Below are 20,930 nucleotides of genomic sequence, written 5' to 3' on the forward strand. Positions count from 1 at the left end.
CCCTTGCCTACATGTCGGTGTTTATACAGAGTGAAAGGTATTTAACTGGCAAACTCTGGGAGGTTGTAGGGCATATCAAAACAAATATTTTTCACCAATGTCATTTTTTTCCTATGAGGAGTATTTAAACCGGTAGAGGAAGATTTATCTGGTGGCAAATTAATTACAAATTTTTCCACTTTTTTATGACCCAGAGACAACACATTAACACAACCCAATTTCAATTACAGTAGATTTTCAAAAATGCCTCCACTGACATGTAAACAACGGCTACACCGTCGGATCATGTTCTGTCTGAAACGGACAGAAACCCCAGGAGTATCCTGAATTGTTCCTGCAGCTGTTACTATCCGGGCAACCAGATCCTCTTCTGATGAAACAAGAGTTGCGTAAACAAGGTTGCGCATCTCTCCCCACACAAAAAAGTCCAGAGGGGACATATCTCGGGATCGAGCAGGACCACCTCTGCCAATCGACGTTTCTGGTAACCGTCGGTCCAGGAATCGACGCACACGATGACTGAAAACTACCGGCGCCCCGTCACGTTGAAGCTACATGCGTTGTCTTGTAGGGAGCGGGACGTCTTCCAGCAATTCTGGCAATGTTCTGGCGAGAAAATTGTAGTAGTGCCTGCCATTTAATGGCCTAGCTAGCAGATACGGCCCAATTAAACTGTACCCAACAACTCCGACCCACACATTAACGAAGAACCGCACTTGATGAGCGCTAGTAACTGTGGCATGTGGGTTATCCTCACTCCAGACATGCGAATTGTGCATGTTGAAGACTCCATCACGCCCGAAAGTTTCTTCAACAACACGGTGGATGGAAATGTAGGATGCATTTCACACTGTTACAGGTACCACTGCGAAAACTGTGCTCAGGTAGGATAATCAACTGGTTCCAGGTTGTGGACACGCTGTAAGTGAAGTAGACGTAACAATTGCTCTCGAAGGACTGTTCTTACATTCGTCTGATTCGTCCTCATGTTACGGGCAATTGCACGAGTGCTGATTGAAGGATCCCGCTCCACATACTGCAAGACAGCTTCCTCAAATTGCAGCATTCTTACCGTGCGACGGCGTCCCTGTCTAGGTGATTTGCTGAATGGCCGGGTCTCATGCAGACGTTGGTACACAACAGCAAAGGTCGTATGATGTGGGACACGGCGATTAGGATATTGTTGATGATAAACCCGCTGGGCAGCTCGTCCGTTGTGGTGCGCCACGTAGTACGCACCAACCATATCAGTGTACTCACTCTAGGTGTATCGCTCAATTAGTAAATAGAGACAATGCACTACTACACTGGTGGACAGCAGTTTCCTACAACTGAAGAGCGTAATACATCCTCTAAAAACTGAGGATCGTAATATGGCCTCTAACAACTGAAGAGCGTAATACGGCCTCCACCGGTTTAAATAATCCTCACAGGAATAAATGACATCCTCACAGGAATAAATGACATTAGGGAAAAATATTTGTTTTGATGTCCCCTACAACCACCCAGAGTTTGTCGGTTTAAGTACTTTTCACCCTGTATATCCCGCTGGAGTTGCGCTACGATACAGATACGCTGCAGCCAGGCCCTTAAACGAAAACTTTCTATCGCCCACTATAGTTTTGGCCTTACAATTGTGTGTTCCCTAGGAACAGTGAGGACGGCGGTGGAGGCAGCACGCAGGAATGGGTGCGCTGACATGTCTGGCTTATCAGTCTCTTGAGGCCGTTGGCGAAGTCAGGGGCCTATCACAGCAACAGCTGCGCCATACAGTGTACCCAACCTAGCTGGTGGTAGGCATTGCTCATTGTGCAATGACGCACAACAGCTCGACCACACTTTTTACTAGGACTTACCTGTGGGAAATAAAATCAGTACCTCAGTAAACTTCCAGCGGGTCTGTGCAGATGGTAATTGTGCTTCAGGGTTATATCTTGACTTCTCCATCAGAGGAAAGCTGTGGGCTCCAGTGTCCACTCACAGATGCAAAATACTGGGCTGTTGCAACTAGCTCATCTCCCTGGTAGAGCGACAGTGTGCTAGTGCGCCTAACACTGTAAGTTTGACACCCAGTAAACTTTTGGTAGAAGGTTCTACATCTTCACATCAGTACAAGAGGTGTTAGCAGTTCACACTGTCTAAGTGTAGCAGACTTGGCTCACTGCACTATTGAGAGTAGCAGTCATCTGATAAATGGTAGTCAGCACCTGCCTTGAACCTGGCTCAATGCTACTGTGATACAGTAACGCTCAGAAGGCTATTTATTGCACTCTGTTGGAGGCAATGGCATTATATCTTGGACAGGATGACCAAATGTGGTCTGGTTTTATGAGTCCATCTTCTCTGCACTTCAGCCTCTTAACTGCGGTTTTCAGCTCTTCAGTTTGGCACTTTCTGCAATGTCAGTGGGCTGAAAAGCGTTCTTGTGTAAGATTTACATGTTGTTCAGGCACTTTGCAGTGTTGTCAGGATGGCGTTATGTTCCTTTCACCGTGGGGTCATAATACTGAACTGGCAATGCAAATATCTCACTCGAGCTGTGTCTGCCAATGGCCTTGGTTGTCTGCCATGATTTTTGCAGTCTCGGCTCTCCTGTCTGTTTGCTGCCTGTACGTTGCTTGGAGCTGGCTGGGGCGAATTTTAATTTTCTTTTTTACTTTCATTCAGTATATCTTTCTTCAGTGTAACGCAAATAAATTAATATACTGCGTCCAGAAATCGTAAGAAAAGCTTTTTCCTGTCGATTTATTTAAATAAAGACTATAAAAAATCTTTAAACATGCAAGTCACTAGGGAAGATATATGTGTTAATTTTATTCGAATGTCTTAAAAAGGATTTTGTGTTCCTTACCTTTCTGTTGTTCTGTGTACAAAGATCTCATCAAATATAGATCAACATTTAGTTAATGGTATCACCATGGTGTTCAGATGCTAGAATGCAAATGTGTTTTGTGTTCCTTTCAACATGTAGACTGTCATGGATCAACTTATCTTCAAACAAATACCCAGACACTCAATGATATTCTCAACTGTGTTACGCTCAAGGAGAGATGATAGCCTCTGCATCTCAGTTTTTCAATTAAAAGAGCTTATGGAGACGAATCACGCATGATTTATAGAGTTGCAAAACTTACAGAAACGATAAACTAAGGTGTGGGAGAAGGATGGATTAAACTCTGACATTGTATCATGGTATTGTATAGTTACGGTATGAGTAAGTACTCATTGCTGAATTTTACACCAGCTATTTTGCTATCTAATGTTGTATTTACTAAAGAAGACGATCTACAAATTGGATAGCGTAATTTCAAATTACAAGTACTAATTCCTGAATTTTATACCACCGATTTTGCTGTCTAATGTTGTATTTAGTAAAGAAGACGATCTACAATTTGGATAGTGTAATTTCAAATTACATGTTCAGAAACTGAAGTGGAATCGTTGGTCATAAGAGGTGAAACTTATTCAGACGCAAAAGTCATGTACACACTAAAATTTGCTACCAGAATAACTTTCTATGTTGTTAGAACTCTTACGGTCGCGATAAGAATGTTCGGAATACTACATTTTAATTCTGTGGATAATGACGATAATTTAATAACTGAGGAGGAAAAGTGGCATGCTGAAAATTCCCTTGTACATTCATAGTCACAACGTTTTAGTACGGAAATATGTCAAGGAATTGAAGTAGGAAATAAGATGATGAAGCGCGGTGACAGAATATTTGTTAAGTAAAAATCTTAAAATACTGAAGATACGAGCTCAAATATTAGCATAAGGAAACGTCATTGTAACCTCTATGAAAAAAGTTCTGGACATGAACAGAATATCGAATGATCATTTATGGAGAATGGTTCAAAAAGCTCTGCTTATAAAATCTCAAGCGGAATGTACCTGCTTGAAGACGAAGAGAACAGAGCGAATCATAGCAATAAATAATGTAACACGGAAATTATCTGAAAATCGGCAATCATTTACCCTCTACATTGCCTCGAATGCACACTGCTCATATTTACTCATCAGTATAGTGCCCACGACAAAAAAAAAAATTGCCGGCCGCCGTGGCCGAACTGTTCTAGGCGCTTTAGTACGGAACCGCGCTGCTGCTGCGGTCGCAGGCTCGAATCCTGCCTCGGGCATGGATGTGCGTGATGTCCTTAGGTTAGTTAGGTTTAAGTAGTTCTATGTCTATGGAACTGATGACCTCACATGTTAAGTCCCATAGTGCTTAGAGCCATTTGAACCATTTTTAACAAAAAATGTGGCCATACGAAAGATGTCACCAAAGACGATGTTGGACACACTTCGACTGGTTCAGATGGTGGGATGGTTCAGGTGTGACAGATCCTAAATACGTTATAAAATCACCGGCACAGCGATCAGCTTCATGTTGCGAGGCTCTTCAGTCACGTTTTGGCTGCATCAAGACGGAGCCGTTGTAAGAGTCAGAGAGTTAGCACTCACTAAACGTTTCAAATTTCCTCATACGATTTACATGTGCATGAATTTCTCACGATATACGTCGGTTACATTTTAGAATGACATAAAATGCATGCTATCTAACACTGTATGATTACATTTCGTTGGGGGAATTCGAGTAGAATGTTGCGGTGTGTTAAAATGGAGAACCTTTTTTCTGATTTCTCCTCACTGACTCTGTTAGATGAGAATATCATACACTAACGAGGTATTTCCGCCTGCATCACAATTTCAGCTATGTTTCCCCAACACGACTTTAATATTCCATACATACATAAATATCTTGTTTGCATGCATTCGCAAAACTTCGTTTCACACCAGTTTAACTAAATGAACGTGACTGCGAGGAATGATGAATATTAGACAGAAGGTCAAGGAAGAAATAAGTCTATTAACGATTTTACTTCTAACGAAAGATTTGCATTATTGGAAGGAGAAAGAGTAAAAGATACAGATAGATAGATAGATAGATAGACAGAGAGAGAGAGAGAGAGAGAGAGAGAAGGAATTATGTACATTGTAGCATTCATCACAATTGCCTAAATCTCATCGCCTTTGCAGGTTCACTTACATACGGAGGCCATTACGGTGTCGACTGCCCACATTTATTTATTGCTTATAACTATGGACTCTCTTAAAAATGTGAACTATAACAAGTAGAGATGGAATCACTGAGAAGTTAGATTATCTCGAGAGGTAAGCCATGGGATATTCCTATTCTTCTTGCTGGTGATCAACGTCTTCCACACAAAACATTTGTCGAGAATTTGTAAAAGTAAAGAAAAAGGAGCTTTCCTTACAGACAGCATTAGAGACAAGGCTAAAGTTAAGTTGGAATGTCTTAGGGATGGTTACCAAGCCGATGTCCAACTCAGATGATTTGGTGTAAACTCCGAATATTTAAACCAAGATGTGCTATCGGAAGTTAACCTTAAGATCCCCAGAGTAGAGTCTTAATCATATTATCGTCTGTCCTGGCACCCCAAGCTAGGTTTCCCAGTTTGTACATGCAGAACTGAACAGTAAATCTAGCTTGACATCACATTTCTTGACAGAACACGAACCGGAAACTCACGTAATGGAATGAGAGTGCTAACTGAATGCCTAAAGGCACTTAAAAGATATGACGGATTTAAAGAAACACATTTTATACTACTCCATCCAAACATAAACGTATTAGTACTTCCAGTACATCGAAAATTCTTTGTTTGATATTTCACAGGACTAAAAATATCCTGGAGAGAAAGAGGTGGCCGACAACTGTACGCGTTGACGACACACTTCCGAGAAAATCTCGTGGGACTGTATGCACTGCCAGCCTCCATTCTTGCACGATAGTCAACGGCTCTTAGACAAATCATACTCGTGAACAGGAACGCTCCGTTCCTGAAGTTCTCTTGCACACTCTTAATGGACGCCTGATAGGCCCATTTCATCGCTCTAGGAGTAGTTGGGTCTACTGTTTACATCGACACAGCACTCGAAAAACGACACTAATTTCTGTTGTGTTCTCCTCGGAACACATTTATTTTTCTCAGATGTCATGAACCCTGTGATCGGTGTGATGTGGCGCGCCATGAATTCCTGTCCTGCGTCAACCTCTTCGTCTCAGAACAGCACTTACACGCAATACACTAATTCGTCTTACCCTACATTATTGCCTTCCGTAGCTGCTTCTAATAGGATTCTGTAATATTGTAACACATGCACTATTATTATCTCCTTTCTTCTTTTTAATGTACACTACTGGAAATTGAAATAAGAACACCGTGAATTCATTGTCCCAGGAAGGAGAAGCTTTATTGACACATTCCTGGGGTCAGATACATCACATGATCACACTGACAGAACCACAGGCACATAGACACAGGCAACAGAACATGCACAATGTCGGCACTAGTACAGTGTATATCCACCTTTCGCAGCAATGCAGGCTGCTATTCTCCCATGGAGACGATCGTAGAGATGCTGGATGTAGTCCTGTGGAACGGCTTGCCATGCCATTTCCACCTGGCGCCTCAGTTGGACCAGCGTTCGTGCTGGACGTGCAGACCGCGTGAGACGACGCTTCATCCAGTCCCAAACATGCTCAATGGGGGACAGATCCGGAGATCTTGCTGGCCAGGGTAGTTGACTTACACCTTCTAGAGCACGTTGGGTTGCACGGGATACATGCGGACGTGCATTGTCCTGTTGGAACAGCAAGTTCCCTTGCCGGTCTAGGAATGGTAGAACGATGGGTTCGATGACGGTTTGGATGTACCGTGCACTATTCAGTGTCCCCTCGACGATCACCAGTGGTGTACGGCCAGTGTAGGAGATCGCTCCCCACACCATGATGCCGGGTGTTGGCCCTGTGTGCCTCGGTCGTATGCAGTCCTGATTGTGGCGCTCACCTGCACGGCGCCAAACACGCATACGACCATCATTGGCACCAAGGCAGAAGCGACTCTCATCGCTGAAGACGACACGTCTCCATTCGTCCCCCCATGCACGGCTGTCGCGACACCACTGGAGGCGGGCTGCACGATGTTGGGGCGTGAGCGGAAGACGGCCTAACGGTGTGCGGGACCGTAGCCCAGCTTCATGGAGACGGTTGCGAATGGTCCTCGCCGATACCCCAGGAGCAACAGTGTCCCTAATTTGCTGGGAAGTGGCGGTGCGGTCCCCTACGGCACGGCGTAGGATCCTACGGTCTTGGCGTGCATCCGTGCGTCGCTGCGGTCCGGTCCCAGGTCGACGGCCACGTGCACCTTCCGCCGACCACTGGCGACAACATCGATGTACTGTGGAGACCTCACGCCCCACGTGTTGAGCAATTCGGCGGTACGTCCACCCGGCCTCCCGCATGCCCACTATACGCCCTCGCTCAAAGTCCGTCCACTGCACATACGGTTCACGTCCACGCTGTCGCGGCATGCTACCAGTGTTAAAGACTGCGATGGAGCTCCGTATGCCACGGCAAACTGGCTGACACTGACGGCGGCGGTGCACAAATGCTGCGCAGCTAGCGCCATTCGACGGCCAACAGCGCGGTTCCTGGTGTGTCGGCTGTGCCGTGCGTGTGATCATTGCTTGTACAACCCTCTCGCAGTGTCCGGAGCAAGTATGGTGGGTCTGACACACCGGTGTCAATGTGTTCTTTTTTCCATTTCCAGGAGTGTATATTCTTCATATATTCTTTTTCTCGCCGTGTCTGGAAAATCTTCTCACATCTTATCAGTCCGCATAATTTTCCGCATCGTATCCCAAACGATTGAACTTTCCTCTTCTCCCCTTTTTTCCGCAGGCGACACTTCACATCCGATACGATTCAGTGCTCCAGACATTCAGAGAAATTTCATCCTCTAGGTATGGCTTATTTTTGATAGCAATACACTTAGCGAGGAATGTCCCCTTCTCCTGTATTAGTCGGCTTCTCGTATTCCTTCTTGCTTCGTCTGCCGTGCGTATGTTCGCCTCCAATGAAGCAGAATTCCGTCGTTTCGTCTACTATGTGGTCCCAAGTAAACAAAGTTTATATTTTGCGCCAGACTATTGAAAACAGCTGAATGTAAAAAGGGAGATAAACAGCAAGAACGTAAAAATTAAAAAAAAAAAAAGTGCCGAAATTCAGTCTCCAGATCGCTTTGTTTTAACGTGATCGGTTTCGGGACAGCTGCCCATCTTAGGACCAGTTACAAAAAATTGTTTTATAATTACAATTACTTCAGATTACAAATGGTTTACGATTGAAGTTCACTAATCTCCGAGGTTCTTATGAAATTAGTTGTAACATAAATTAGTGCAACATATAATTTCTTATAGTTACAGTGTAACCTGTCGAATATGGTGCTAAAAATTCACTGTCCTAACTACCCATACACCATTCATTTGGCAATCGTAGCGACCGTGGTGCTCAAAAGTCCCCTCTATGGACTGAAATAATTCATCGAAAAAATTTTCCTAAGCGTAAAACATAAGGGATCAAGTCTGTAATATCATTAAAAGCTTTAAAAAAACGTAGGTTACCCCCAAATTCTTCTTCTCCTCCTGTTTTAAAAAAAAAATATTCAAATGTGTGTGAAATCTTATGGGACTTAACTACTAAGGTCATCAGTCCCTAAGCTTAAACACTATTTAACTTAAATCATCCCAAGGACAAACACACACACACATGTCCGAGGGAGAACTCGAACCTCCGCCGGGGCCAGCCGCACAGTCCATGATTGAAGCGCCCCAGACCGCTCGGCTAATCCCACGCGGCGTCCACCTGTTTCATTTGTTACATTTAAGAACATATTTTATGTATTACATCAGTCTTCAGAAGGCATTACTGAGCGCTACAAACTTCACACCACTTAGTATCCTTGTTGTTGTTGTGGTCTTCAGTCCTGAGACTGGTTTGATGCAGCTCTCCATGCTACTCTATCCTGTGCAAGCTTCTTCATCTCCCTGTACCTACTGCAACCTACATCCTTCTGAATCTGCTTGGAGTATTCATCTCTTGGTTTCCCTCTACGATTTCTACCCTCCACGCTGCCCTCCAATAGTATCCTTATACAAAAAATTTTAACAATTTTCGAAAAACTGTTTTATTAAGTCATTTTAAAAAACTTTAATGCTATTAAATTTCATGTCAGTGCTATACCCAGGGGCACTACCTATGAACTACATGAACCTACTCTCTACAAATAGAGGGCGCTTTCCAGCGCTGTAGGCGCTGCACAGATCAGCTTCCTTAAATATTTAGTTATAAAGCCGCAGCAATCTGGTGTTTAGTTAGTTACAACAGTGAACTTTCCATTCGATATTCGACATTTTACGCAGTAACTGTAACAAATGGTATGTCGCACGAGTTTGTATTATGACGAATTTCTGAAGAGTCTTGAAGCTTCTTGAACTTAAATTATAAAACGTTTGTAATTTGAACTAATTGCATTTCTAAAATAGTTTTTTTGCAATAGATCTAAAGATGGGCTTCTGGCCCAAAATCCGTGATAGTTAAATAAAGGAAAGCAACGTGGAGATTGAATTTGGACACTTTTTTTGTAAGTAACGATCGTGGTAACTCCATGAAGACGGCCGGCCCGGTTGGCCCAGCGGTTATAGGCGCTACATTCTGGAAGCGAGCGACCGCTACGGTCGCAGGTTCGAATCGTGCTTCGGGCATGGATGTGTGTGATGACCTTAGGTTAGTTAGGTTTAAGTAGTTCTAAGTTCTTGGGGACTGATGACCTCAGAAGTCCTATAGTGCTCAGAGCCATTTGAACCATTTTGTCCATGAAGACGAATACATCTTGTTTTGATAATTATAAAAGTTCAAAAGAGTAATTTGCGAATGTATTCCTTCAAAAATATATATCGTACCTCCGTGCATATTTCCTAAACAGATAAGCAAGGACATGAAGACAGGTATTATGAAAAATTACTGTAAATAATCGTAAAATATAGTCGCAAATAATTTCGAGGGAGAAAATTACCTTTAGGCGTAAAGCGATTTGCTGATTCCCACACCTAACTGACAATAATATCACTCAGTTGCATACGATCTGCGGAACCTAGCTTTGCAGAAAGATAATAATCGTAACAGACATAAGCCCTCTTAAACATTATTTTGTTAGTATAATTATTAGACTTCTTTGCGCAAAAAGTGCTGTAAGAGAAACACGTGGTGCACTCCCATGACATCTTATAGACGTTAGTTCAAGAAATTGGGTATTCTGACTACTGCTTCACAGTTTATTTATTCCCTCATGATATTTGTTGTAAACACTGCACTGGTGCCAAAAGAACAATGATGTACATTATTATAATACCAGAAGGAAAAATGGCATTCATTACTCCACATTGTGGTTATCTTTAGCATAAAAAAGGGGTATACGATGTTGTAACTAAAATGTTTTATAGCTTACCCAGTGCTATAAAATGTCTGAAAATAGCAAAGTAAAAAGTGAATACAAACTGAAAATGTTTCTCCTTCACAGTTCCTTCTATTCTGTAGAATAATTTCTATTACTGTAAAGTTTAGAAAGCGATGGGTTGGAATTACTAATTCACATCTGTATATTAAAAATAATACCTTTACAAATGATCAGAATATAGCCAAATATAAAAATTAATTTGCAGTGTAAAATAACTCATTTCAAATCATTACGATTTGTCGTGAAAACGATCAGTGAAACGTGAAACTAACTATCTAATTAACCGACTAACTTACTTACGTTAAAGTTCTTTGCATTTTTACAGAACAGGTTAAAAATGTCCAATGATGTTGGCACAAAGGGGCTGATAGATGTTTGGGCAATTAAATAGTACAATTGCTTGCGTAATAACCAGACCGGCATTCCCGTATATCCAAAACCGTTTGTATACACCGAGTGACTCAAGAGGGGTGATGGAGTGTGCAATGATTCGTATAAAATGTGTAACAGCGAAGCCATCTCCATCCCTGTACGTGTATATGTAGTTCCTCTGATCACGGGCTGTGTTTTCCATGAGCGTTGCAGGTGGTGGGGGGTAGTAGAGTTTGTCATGCAGGATACACATAATCGTGCTTTGTCTTACACCACGTTGACGACCCACTCGCCCAGAGCCTGTATTAGTTTTCGTTTCAATATACTGTAGAACCCGGTCCTCCAAATCTGGTGTAGGCACAGTTCACTGCCTCACCGCACGTTCGTCTGCCGGAAAGGAAACGTGAGCATAGAAATTCGTCTGCCTGAAAGTCCCCATGATCACAGAAACGCCCGAAAATGACTTGAAATGTTGTGTAATGTGGTTGGTATCTGTGAGGTTATTTGTTTTGGTATAGCCATGCTACCTCTCGGCCGTTTCCATCTGCTTGGCTGTACACAAACACCATCTCGGCTTGTTCTTGTCATGAATACCGGACTACTCTGCTGCTTACAGTACACTGCGTCAACCACACAGTCTGCAACGAACACACGGAACGTAGTCAGAGGAACCCTCATTCGTCAGCCCCATCAAAAATCGTGGCAACGTTGCACTTCCGGACACAGAATCATAGGGCTTTCTTTCCTTCATTTCCAGTCACGAATCCGTCCCCGCAATTTGTCTGTTTTATTAATGCTCAACTTATATGTAGAAGCGTTGTATAAGGCCTGGCGGGCTGAATTTTCCAGCAACATTATCGATTTTCCCTGCTTTCTCACTTGCATATAGAGCGGGCGAATGGTGACTATTCGTGTCTGTACGCGGCCTCATCTGTCTTCTTCTCTTTGTCTCTACGCGAGATATACGACAGTGGTTACGTCGTGGTAACACTGTTTTCTTGGAAGATAGGTTCTCTAAATTTACCCAATAGCAGTTCGGGATAATTACGTCGTCTTCGTCCCAGGGGTGCTGCGGCAGAGGCCGTGCGCCTGTCCAATGACATTCCCTTAACAGGCGTGACACTTGATGTGTGTTTGGATTCGTCACGAATAGCACTGTAAGTCGAAGTGGGAGCTACTATGAACATATCGGCATGTTTATTCTCATCAGAAAACAAAACAATTGGAACAAATATCGTAATGACAGGAGTTGGAAGTAATAATATAAACTACTTACTAATGAAATAAATAGGATTCTAAAGTGATATAGGTGCAGGAAGAACATGAAGAAACAGAAAAAAATAATTGTCATAGGATAATCAGAAGCAGCTAATAGTACCATCAAAATAACGTTAGGAAAAACTAACAGAAAAGCCATGATAATTAAAATTACAGAAGGAAACCCACTGTTAAAGGCAGATGGGAGAGGAAATAAGTGGAAACAGTACAGTGAGTTGTTTGCTGAAGTGAGAGACGAAGAAATAATTTCTGCAAAATCCTGATCTGCACACAGGCGTATTGTCGCTCTATTAAAAATTTGTTTGTCACAAACAGGCCATCTTAAAGTGTGTGTATACAAGGAAAAGATCAAAACAATGGAATTTATGTTGTGTGGTTTAGCTTCGATACAGCAAGATTTTATCAGGAAGACTTAAATATGTATGTGATAAATACATACATATGAATTCCCGCTGACAATCAAATACATAATTTTTTTGTTTTATAAAATTTGGTGTAGATGTGTCGATAAATATTGGCGTAACATAAGAAAGGATAGTTATTATGGAGACACCTAAAGCAGAATTAGTGTATTTACACACCTCAACATTTTATAAGATTCATTTTGGATTTTTGACTTTCTAGTAGTGAGATACATTTATGTGTTTTAGAAGCGTTATTACGCTATTATATTTTCCACGAACAAATACTGTCTTCGCTTCTAGCAGCATTAAGATTCTCCCCTGTTATGTAGTAAAAGAAAGTAATATATACGAGGGCCGTTCAGAAAGTAACCTCCGGTTGATTTAAAAAAATACACCAAGTTAAATGAAAAGATTTTAATATATACATCTTACAACTACATCTTTGCACTATTTTTCTGCATAGTCTCCATTGCGATTGAGGCACGTATCGTATCTCTTCACAAGCTTTGAAATTCCTTTTGCATAAAAATGACCCGCTTGTGCCTGGAGCCAGCCTGTGACCGCATCTTTGAGCTCTTCGTCGTCATCAAACCGCTGTGACCCGAGCCATTTCTTCAAATGCATGAAGAGGTGATAATCACTTGGCACCAGGTCTGGGCTGTAAGGTGGATGGTTGATAACGTCCCACTTGAAGGACTCAAGAAGGGCCATTGTTCTGCGAGCAGAGTGAGGACGGGCGTTATCGTGCAAAAAAACGATACCGGAAGTCAGCATACCACGGCGTTTGTTCTGTATAGCCCGTCGTAACTTTTTTATTGTTTCACAGTGCACGTCTTGATTAATGGTCGTACCACGTTCCATGAATTCAACCAATAACACCCCTATGGCATCCCAAAACACCGTTGCCATCAGTTTTCTGGCAGAAAAATCTTGCGAGGCTTTTCTTGGTTTGGTAGGCGAATTTGAATGTGCCCACATCTTTGATTGTTCTTTTGTCTCAGGGTTCACGTACTTAATCCAGGTTTCGTCACCGGTCACGATTCTGTTTAACAATGGTTCTCCTTCGTCCTCATAACGTGACAGAAAGTCAAATGCAGAGGCCATTCTTTGAGTTTTGTGGTGGTCGGTAAGAATTTTGGGCACCCATCGTGCACAGAACTTACGGTAACCCAATCTTGCTGTCACTATCTCGTACAAGAGAGTCTTAGAAATCTGTGGAAAACCAGTAGACAACTCCGACATTGAGAAACGTCGATTTTCACGAACTTTTGCATCAACTGTCTGCACGAGTTCGTCAGTCACCAATGATGGTCTACCACTCCTCTCTTCATCATGAACGTTTTCTCGTCCACTTTTAAATAATCGTACCCATTCACAGACAACTCCTTCACTCATAACTCTTGGTCCGTACACGGCACAAAGCTCACGATGAATAGCTGCTGCAGAATATCCTTTGGCTGTAAAAAACCTTATGACAGCACGCACTTCACATTTGGCGGGGTTTACTATTGCAGCACACATTTCAAACTGCCACAAAAACTAAACTAGCGCAGGTACGACGTTCACTCGACCACGGCTTGATGCCGACTGACCTGTTGAGTGCGTGAACGCACAGATGGCGTCGCTACTACCCCCACAACCTGCACTGTGACCAATCGGAGGTTACTTTCTGAACCGCCCTCGTATTTTAACTGGTTCACAAAAGCTTCTTAATGACTTGAATAGATGGTATGTTCTTTCTTCCTTAATAATTGGTTTTACACAGTGATGTAATAGACTATGACCACAGATCGTACGCAAATGTTTGTATGATTTCACAAAATGTGTAATGTTCAATAAGTATGTTCACATAATGATGTCTTCATGCTTTCACTTACTCCTCTTCCTTTTGTGATGGAGTCAACAATAGAAAGGCAGCACATACCGAGTAGGTACATTTCCTTTGTAATGTGCAGTATCTTGCAATGTAACATGTTATCATCGATTTGTCAACGGCCTTGTCGAAGAGGGCGGATTGGGAAACTGTCTCTAAAAGGCGGAAGAATTAGCAGTAATCAACGGAATGTGGCTACAGAAGGCAATGAAAAACATTTCATTAAGGATACAGTATGAGTATCCGCACGACCAGTATCTGTAACCGAAAAAGTGTTAGGATTTATCCAATGGCAAATGACTCTAGGTTAGTCTGTCATTCGGATCTCTGGGAAGGGACTGCAAAGGGTGACTTGACCATGCGAAAAAGATTGAATAAACAACGAAGGGATGACATTTCACGAGTCGGAGTAATGAATGTTAGAACTTTTTACGTGGTAGGAAAGCTAGAAAAGCTGAAAAGGGAAATCGAAAGTCTCAATCTACATTTAGTCGAGACAAGTGAACAGAAAAAGAAAGAAGATAAGGATTTAGGTACAGGCAAATATAGTGTAATAGCAAAAGCACCACAATATAGTATAACGGGAGTAGGATTTGTTCTGAATAGGACTGAAAGGAGAGAGAGTTAATGTGAACAGTCCAGTGATAGGGTTGTTCTTATGACATTCGACAGCAAACCAACGCCGTCAGCTGTAGTTCAGATATACATACCACATCCGCAAGCAGCAGATGAAGAGATAAAGGAAATATATGAGGGTATTGAACAGGTAATTCAGTATTTAAAGAGAGATGAAATTGTAATACTCTTGGAGGTTCAAAAATGGTTCAAATGGCTCTGAGCACTATGCGACTTAACTTCTGAGGTCATCAGTCGCCTAGAACGTAGAACTAATTAAACCTAACTAACCTAAGGACATCACACACATCGATGCCCGAGGCAGGATTCGAACCTGCGACCGTAGCGGTCACGCGGTTCCAGACTGAAGCGCCGTTAACCGCACGGCCACACCGGCCGGCTACTCTTGGAGGATTGGAGCTCGTTTGTAGAGGAAGGAATTGGAGAAAGCGTTACGGGAGAATGTGGGCTTGTTAATAGGAATCAAAGAAGAAAAAGACTAATTGAATTCTGCGATAAATTTCAGACGGTAATAGCAAATACTCTTTCGAAGAATTATAAGAGAAGAAAGTATATTTGGAAAGGACTTGGAGACACGGGATGATTCCAGTTGAATTCCATGGTCAGATAGAGATTCCAATATAATATATCGAATCGTAAAGCGTACCAAGGAGAAGATACAGTCTCTTCTGGAGTACTACTGCGCGCTGTGGGATCCATGTAAGATAGAAGTGAGGGAAGCCATAGAAAAGGTTCAGAGCAGAGCAGCTCGTTTTCTATCGTCGAGAAATGGGGAAGAAGATGCCACGGATATGAAAGCAGAGAAGTTATTCGTTGCTTCATCATCTTCTTATGAAATTTCAGTCACCACCTTTCTACTCCGAAAGCGAAAATATATCATTGGCACCCACCTTCGTAGTACGAAATGATCATCACCATCATACACTAAGAGAAATCAGAGCTCTCAATGAATGATTAAATTGTTGGTTTTATACATCGTCATATTCTTAGAGCTAAGTCACCATAAAATGAAAAATCTTAGTTGGTTGTGTAAATTGACAACGTTAATCACTATGTAAATATTGCCAATACGCGTGTACAGACGATCGACGGCATCGATAATTGCGGATGTAAAGCCTTCAGTGTACTCTTCCCATCTATCCACTCTCTCCTCTGCGTTTAACAGTGGAATTGCGATTGCTCTTAATGTGGCCACCGGTGCTTTTAAGTGCGCCGAAGGTTGTTTTGACTTTTCTATACGCTAAACCAATCGTCCTGACCATCAACTCTTTTTCGATTTCTTCACATATTTTCTGCAGGCATTTCGCCTTGGCTACCATCCATTTGCTATTTATTCCATTCCTAAGTGATTTATGTTTCTGTAATCCTATCTTTCCCTGGCATTTTTGTACTTTCATCTTCCGTCGATCAATTTAAGTATTTCATCTGTTACCTAATGTTTCTTTCCATTTACATTCCTTGTAAATGTTTGTCTGTCGAACGTCCATGGTAGCCTTATTGGAAGGTCTTCGTTCCGTATCGCAATATCCACACCCTAAACGAAACTGAAAAGAGGCACGTCATTCCTCAGTACTGCAGTATTGCACTTTCTTACACAAGAATCTTTCGGACGATTCTTTTGAATTTCAGTCTACTTCTAATGATTATTAATTTGTGATATGAGTCTATATCAGCTCCTGGGTAGGTCTTACAATCCAATGTCTGATTTCGAAATGTCTGGTTGACCATAATGTAATCCAGTTGGAACCTTACCGTATCTCCCGGACTTTTTCTTGTGATTCTCCAACGTATTAGTCGCTATTACTATCTGAAAATTATTGAAGAACTCAATTAGTTTTTACCCTCTGACGTTCCTACTGCCTGCCCTTTATTCTGCTCTTGCACCTTCTTCCATTCCTTCCCCTACAACCACGCTCCAATCCGCCATGACTATTCGATTTTCATCTGCCTTTGCGTACTAAATTACCCGTTGAGTATCGTCTCAGTTTCTGCTATTTAGCTGATATGTCATTGCCAGGAGATCCTATCGATAGTCTGGCTGCCTGGGCTCCATACCAGACTCTTCACCACATTGTCAATGAATGCAGGATTCGAGTCTATCACGGTGCTGAAGAGGACTTCCTGCTAGCAGTTCCAGATGCAGTGCGCTGGATTGAAGGACTGCATATTCAGCTGTAAAACCAAACCTAAGCTTCTTTTGTGTAAATACGTACATACGTATATGTAATTTAATTTTATTATATGTCTTTATTAACCAAAGGCTAAATAAAAAATAAATGATAAGTAGCCTCTCAGTGTCCTCATACACTTTCTTATACGCTGTTTGCAACGTTGGCATATATCGTTGGCATGTATACCTGAATTACCGTTGTCGGGGTAACAAATCTTTGTCTTCTCTCCATTTAACTTCACTGACCACCACTAAATCTAGATTGAGCCTTGGTATTTCCCGTTTCAGATTTTCTAGACTTCCTACCACTTTCAAACTTCTGACATTATTAGACTGTTATCCCTTCGTTGCTTATTCAGTCTTCTTCTCATGGTCACCTTAACGTTATCAGCCCCTCCCGGAGATCCGAATGGCGGACTAAGCCGGAATCTATTGCCGATGGAGGGATCATCTTGTGGTGTGGATACATATTGCGTGGTTTTAATGCTGGGGATTCAACTGCTTTCTGTATTCTCATGCCTTTTGTCATTGCTGATTCTTCCGTCTTTTAAGGGTAGTTTCAGATGAAATGGAGATATTGAAAAATTTTAATTGTTTCCCTGCTTTGCATTCAATGGCGCACCTCATGACTTTCGTCACATCATCATACTCGCTTTGCTGCAGCGACCAATGCCAGATGGATGCGAGAATTATACATGGTAAAGTCGGAGTGTCCTGAAACTCTGTCTACTCTTGAGGCCCCTTTAACTGGATTGTCTCAGCCGGTTTTGCTGATGATCTTTATTCAAAATCTGAGCAGTGACTGGGTTCGAACTCGGGATCCAGTGTGCGCTGGTAAGTAATAAACGATGCTAGCCCCCTTTTTAAATTCATTTTCTTTATTTTTTTCTCCAGAGAAAGAAACGAAAATCGAATCTATCGCTACTTGGCACCGCCTGTTTTATTCTACCATAAAAAGAGGAAATGAAATATACCTTTCGTTGCCCCTAACTGTTCCCAAGAATTTCCCAAGGTGATAGGCTCCAAGCGTCTATAAATTTTTTATTTCTGATTGCGTCATTACAATTTGTATATACGTCCAAATGAAAATTCTGTTTACAGAATGTTACAAGAAATGCCGGTCAAAGGATAAAGTAAAATAACTTTGTATAGTACTTGCGCTGCTGCAGCTGAAAAAAGCCTTTCTTCAAGAAATGATGCAAATGGAGTTTCTTGTCCACTGACAACGACGTCCTCTGTCTTCAACAATACCGTCTAAAACATCTACGAAAGTCTCATGTTGGACTGCAAATACCTGAGTGAACGTAGAACTCCATAAATAAGCCAGTCTCTTCCTCACTCACTGCTTGCAATCCAGTCTTCGATGTGAAGAAGCGCAGAACGTCACAAATGGTTCAAATGGCTCTGAGCACTATGGAACTTAACATCTGAGGTCATCAGTCCCCTAGAAACTTAGAACTAATTAAACATAACTAACCTAAGGACATCACGCACATCCATGCCCGAGGCAGGATTCGAACCTGCGACCGTAGCGGCCGCGCGATTCCAGACTGAAGCGCTTAGAACCACTCGGCCACACCGGTCGGCAGAACGTCACACTGAGCCTGGCGCTCCCAAGCTAGGCGGGAGGGGCGTTTGCGAAAACAATGCATAAATAATTTGCAAAGAGGATGTTGTACCTCGGTGTGCGTTCAAGACCGCTGTGAGATTTTCGTACCACCAGTAAACAAGCTTCACTTTCTCACCTTCGCTGAAGATATTGACTGTCATTTGCTTGAACCCTGTACGTGCATGATATTTTGCGTGCGGAAAGTAATAGTCATCCTGAGAGCGGAGGGTCCGAGGTACGGTCACGTCACGCGTGACACGGATATCTTCGTGTCAGTCGCCAAACGCCAAACGAGACGCTCGTTAAGCAATGTTCATCGGTGTCCAAGAGACAAATGGTTCAAATGGCTCTGAGCACTATGGGACTTAAAATCTATGGTCATCAGTCCCCTAGAACTTAGAACAACTTAAACCTAACTAACCTAAGGACATCACACATCACCCAGTCATCACGAGGCAGAGAAAATCCCTGACCCCACCGGAAATCGAACCCGGGAACCCGGGTGCGGGGAAGCGAGAACGTTACCGCCCGACCACGAGCTGCCGACTCCAAGAGACAACATTCAGGACAAAGTGGAGAGTCTGTTAATCCGATAGCGAGAAACCGGTGTCTCATCGCATGTTTTTGTTGGCGATACCACGTTGCCAGTAAGTCACCACTTTGCCACTTTGCCACGTTTTCCACACTCGCGGCCAAATCACAGTTGGGTACTTAGTTCCTACCACTTTATGCGGAATTGCACGCAGAAGGGTGTATAAAGATCTTACGCCTTCGGCGGCCACGTCGTGAAGGGATCCGCGGCCACATAACTGTATTCCAGAACGAATGTCTATACGTCTACGTGGGAGAGCTGTGTCACGACGTGTGCCTCCGATACCGGCGGGACATGAGATACCAGCATAAGGACATCCAACAGACGACCCGTGAGGGAGGCGCGTTGCCTGGTCCATTGTCTCCGCGTATTGCTCACACAAAGGACAGCTGTTCGTGCTCAGACATTAACCAGTCCCAGCCCTCCGTTGCGTAGGGGGAGGGTGAGAGTGTTGCGACGTACTTTGAATATGTATCTTGTGGAAAGGAAATAACCAAAGGCCACCTGAAGCCTGCTGTGCCACGTTATTGAGCTCTGTCGCCCCATAGAGGTTCAGGTATTCCACGCGCTCAAGCTGGTTCAAGTACCGCAGGTGCTGGTTACAGTCTGTAGTACCTGTCGATAGTTAGCAGCGCACATCCTTCGTAAACATGACTTTCAAATATCTCAGTTCAGTAACTGGCGGCACGAGAGCGACAGCGCCCAGCTTGAGATTACTTCCGATGGCTCACAGTCTGTCCACATCGCCCCACTCAGATTATCTGCAGTATGCTGCGGGCATCATCGATGGAACGAGCAAGAGATGGGAGGTCGTGGGCTTACGCCCGATAACGGAAGGTGAGGTCCCACAACGTAATGCCACATGGCCTGTGGATCCCCGACGAAGAGCTCAAGCACAAATACATAAACGTGTGCACAAAGAGGGGAACCTTGCCTTACAGGCCGTGCCTCCGTTGACCTGGACGTGAGGGCTGGCTGCTGCCAGAAGGCGGCACAGGGTGTCGATGGGCCTGGGGGAAAATCCCATATGGTCCATTACCTGTACGAGGAAGCTGCGGTGTATCCTAAGGAATGCCCGATTGAAATCGATGGAGATCGCGCTCGCCGGAGGGACACCGACAGTTGCTGTTAAGTCCCTGCAGTCGCCGGTGGTCGCTTGTATGTTGCAGTCTTCTCCCTGGACTTCTGAGAATCATTTGCAAAATCTTCTTAATCTAACCTGCAAAAGCCCTGGCGTCGGGGTTGGCGTCGAACATTCTTAGTGACTGATAGTCATTTACTGATTACTTTGCTACTGGCTTCTGTACTAGTTTGAGAATTCCCTCGACGAAAGTAGGCAGTGCTGTACAGTCTGGGGACATGAGTTCTCCGAACTTTGTAATCCATTGTGGCACCATGATGTCAAGGAAGGTTTGGTAAAACTCGACTGCAAAGCCATTGAGCCCTGGAGACTTACAGACCACACCGCTGTCCAAGGTATCACCCACCTCTTCAGACGACACTTCTTCTATTAATGCCCTCGTGGTTGCTATGTCGATAGTGTGTGTCACCTACTGTAACATTTCTGCTGTTTCATCCTCATCTACAGCTGTTTCCTGTTAAAATGACGAAAGA

Source organism: Schistocerca piceifrons, chromosome 3, assembly GCF_021461385.2.
Source record: "Schistocerca piceifrons isolate TAMUIC-IGC-003096 chromosome 3, iqSchPice1.1, whole genome shotgun sequence".
In the NCBI taxonomy this organism is placed as follows: Eukaryota; Metazoa; Arthropoda; class Insecta; order Orthoptera; family Acrididae; genus Schistocerca; species Schistocerca piceifrons.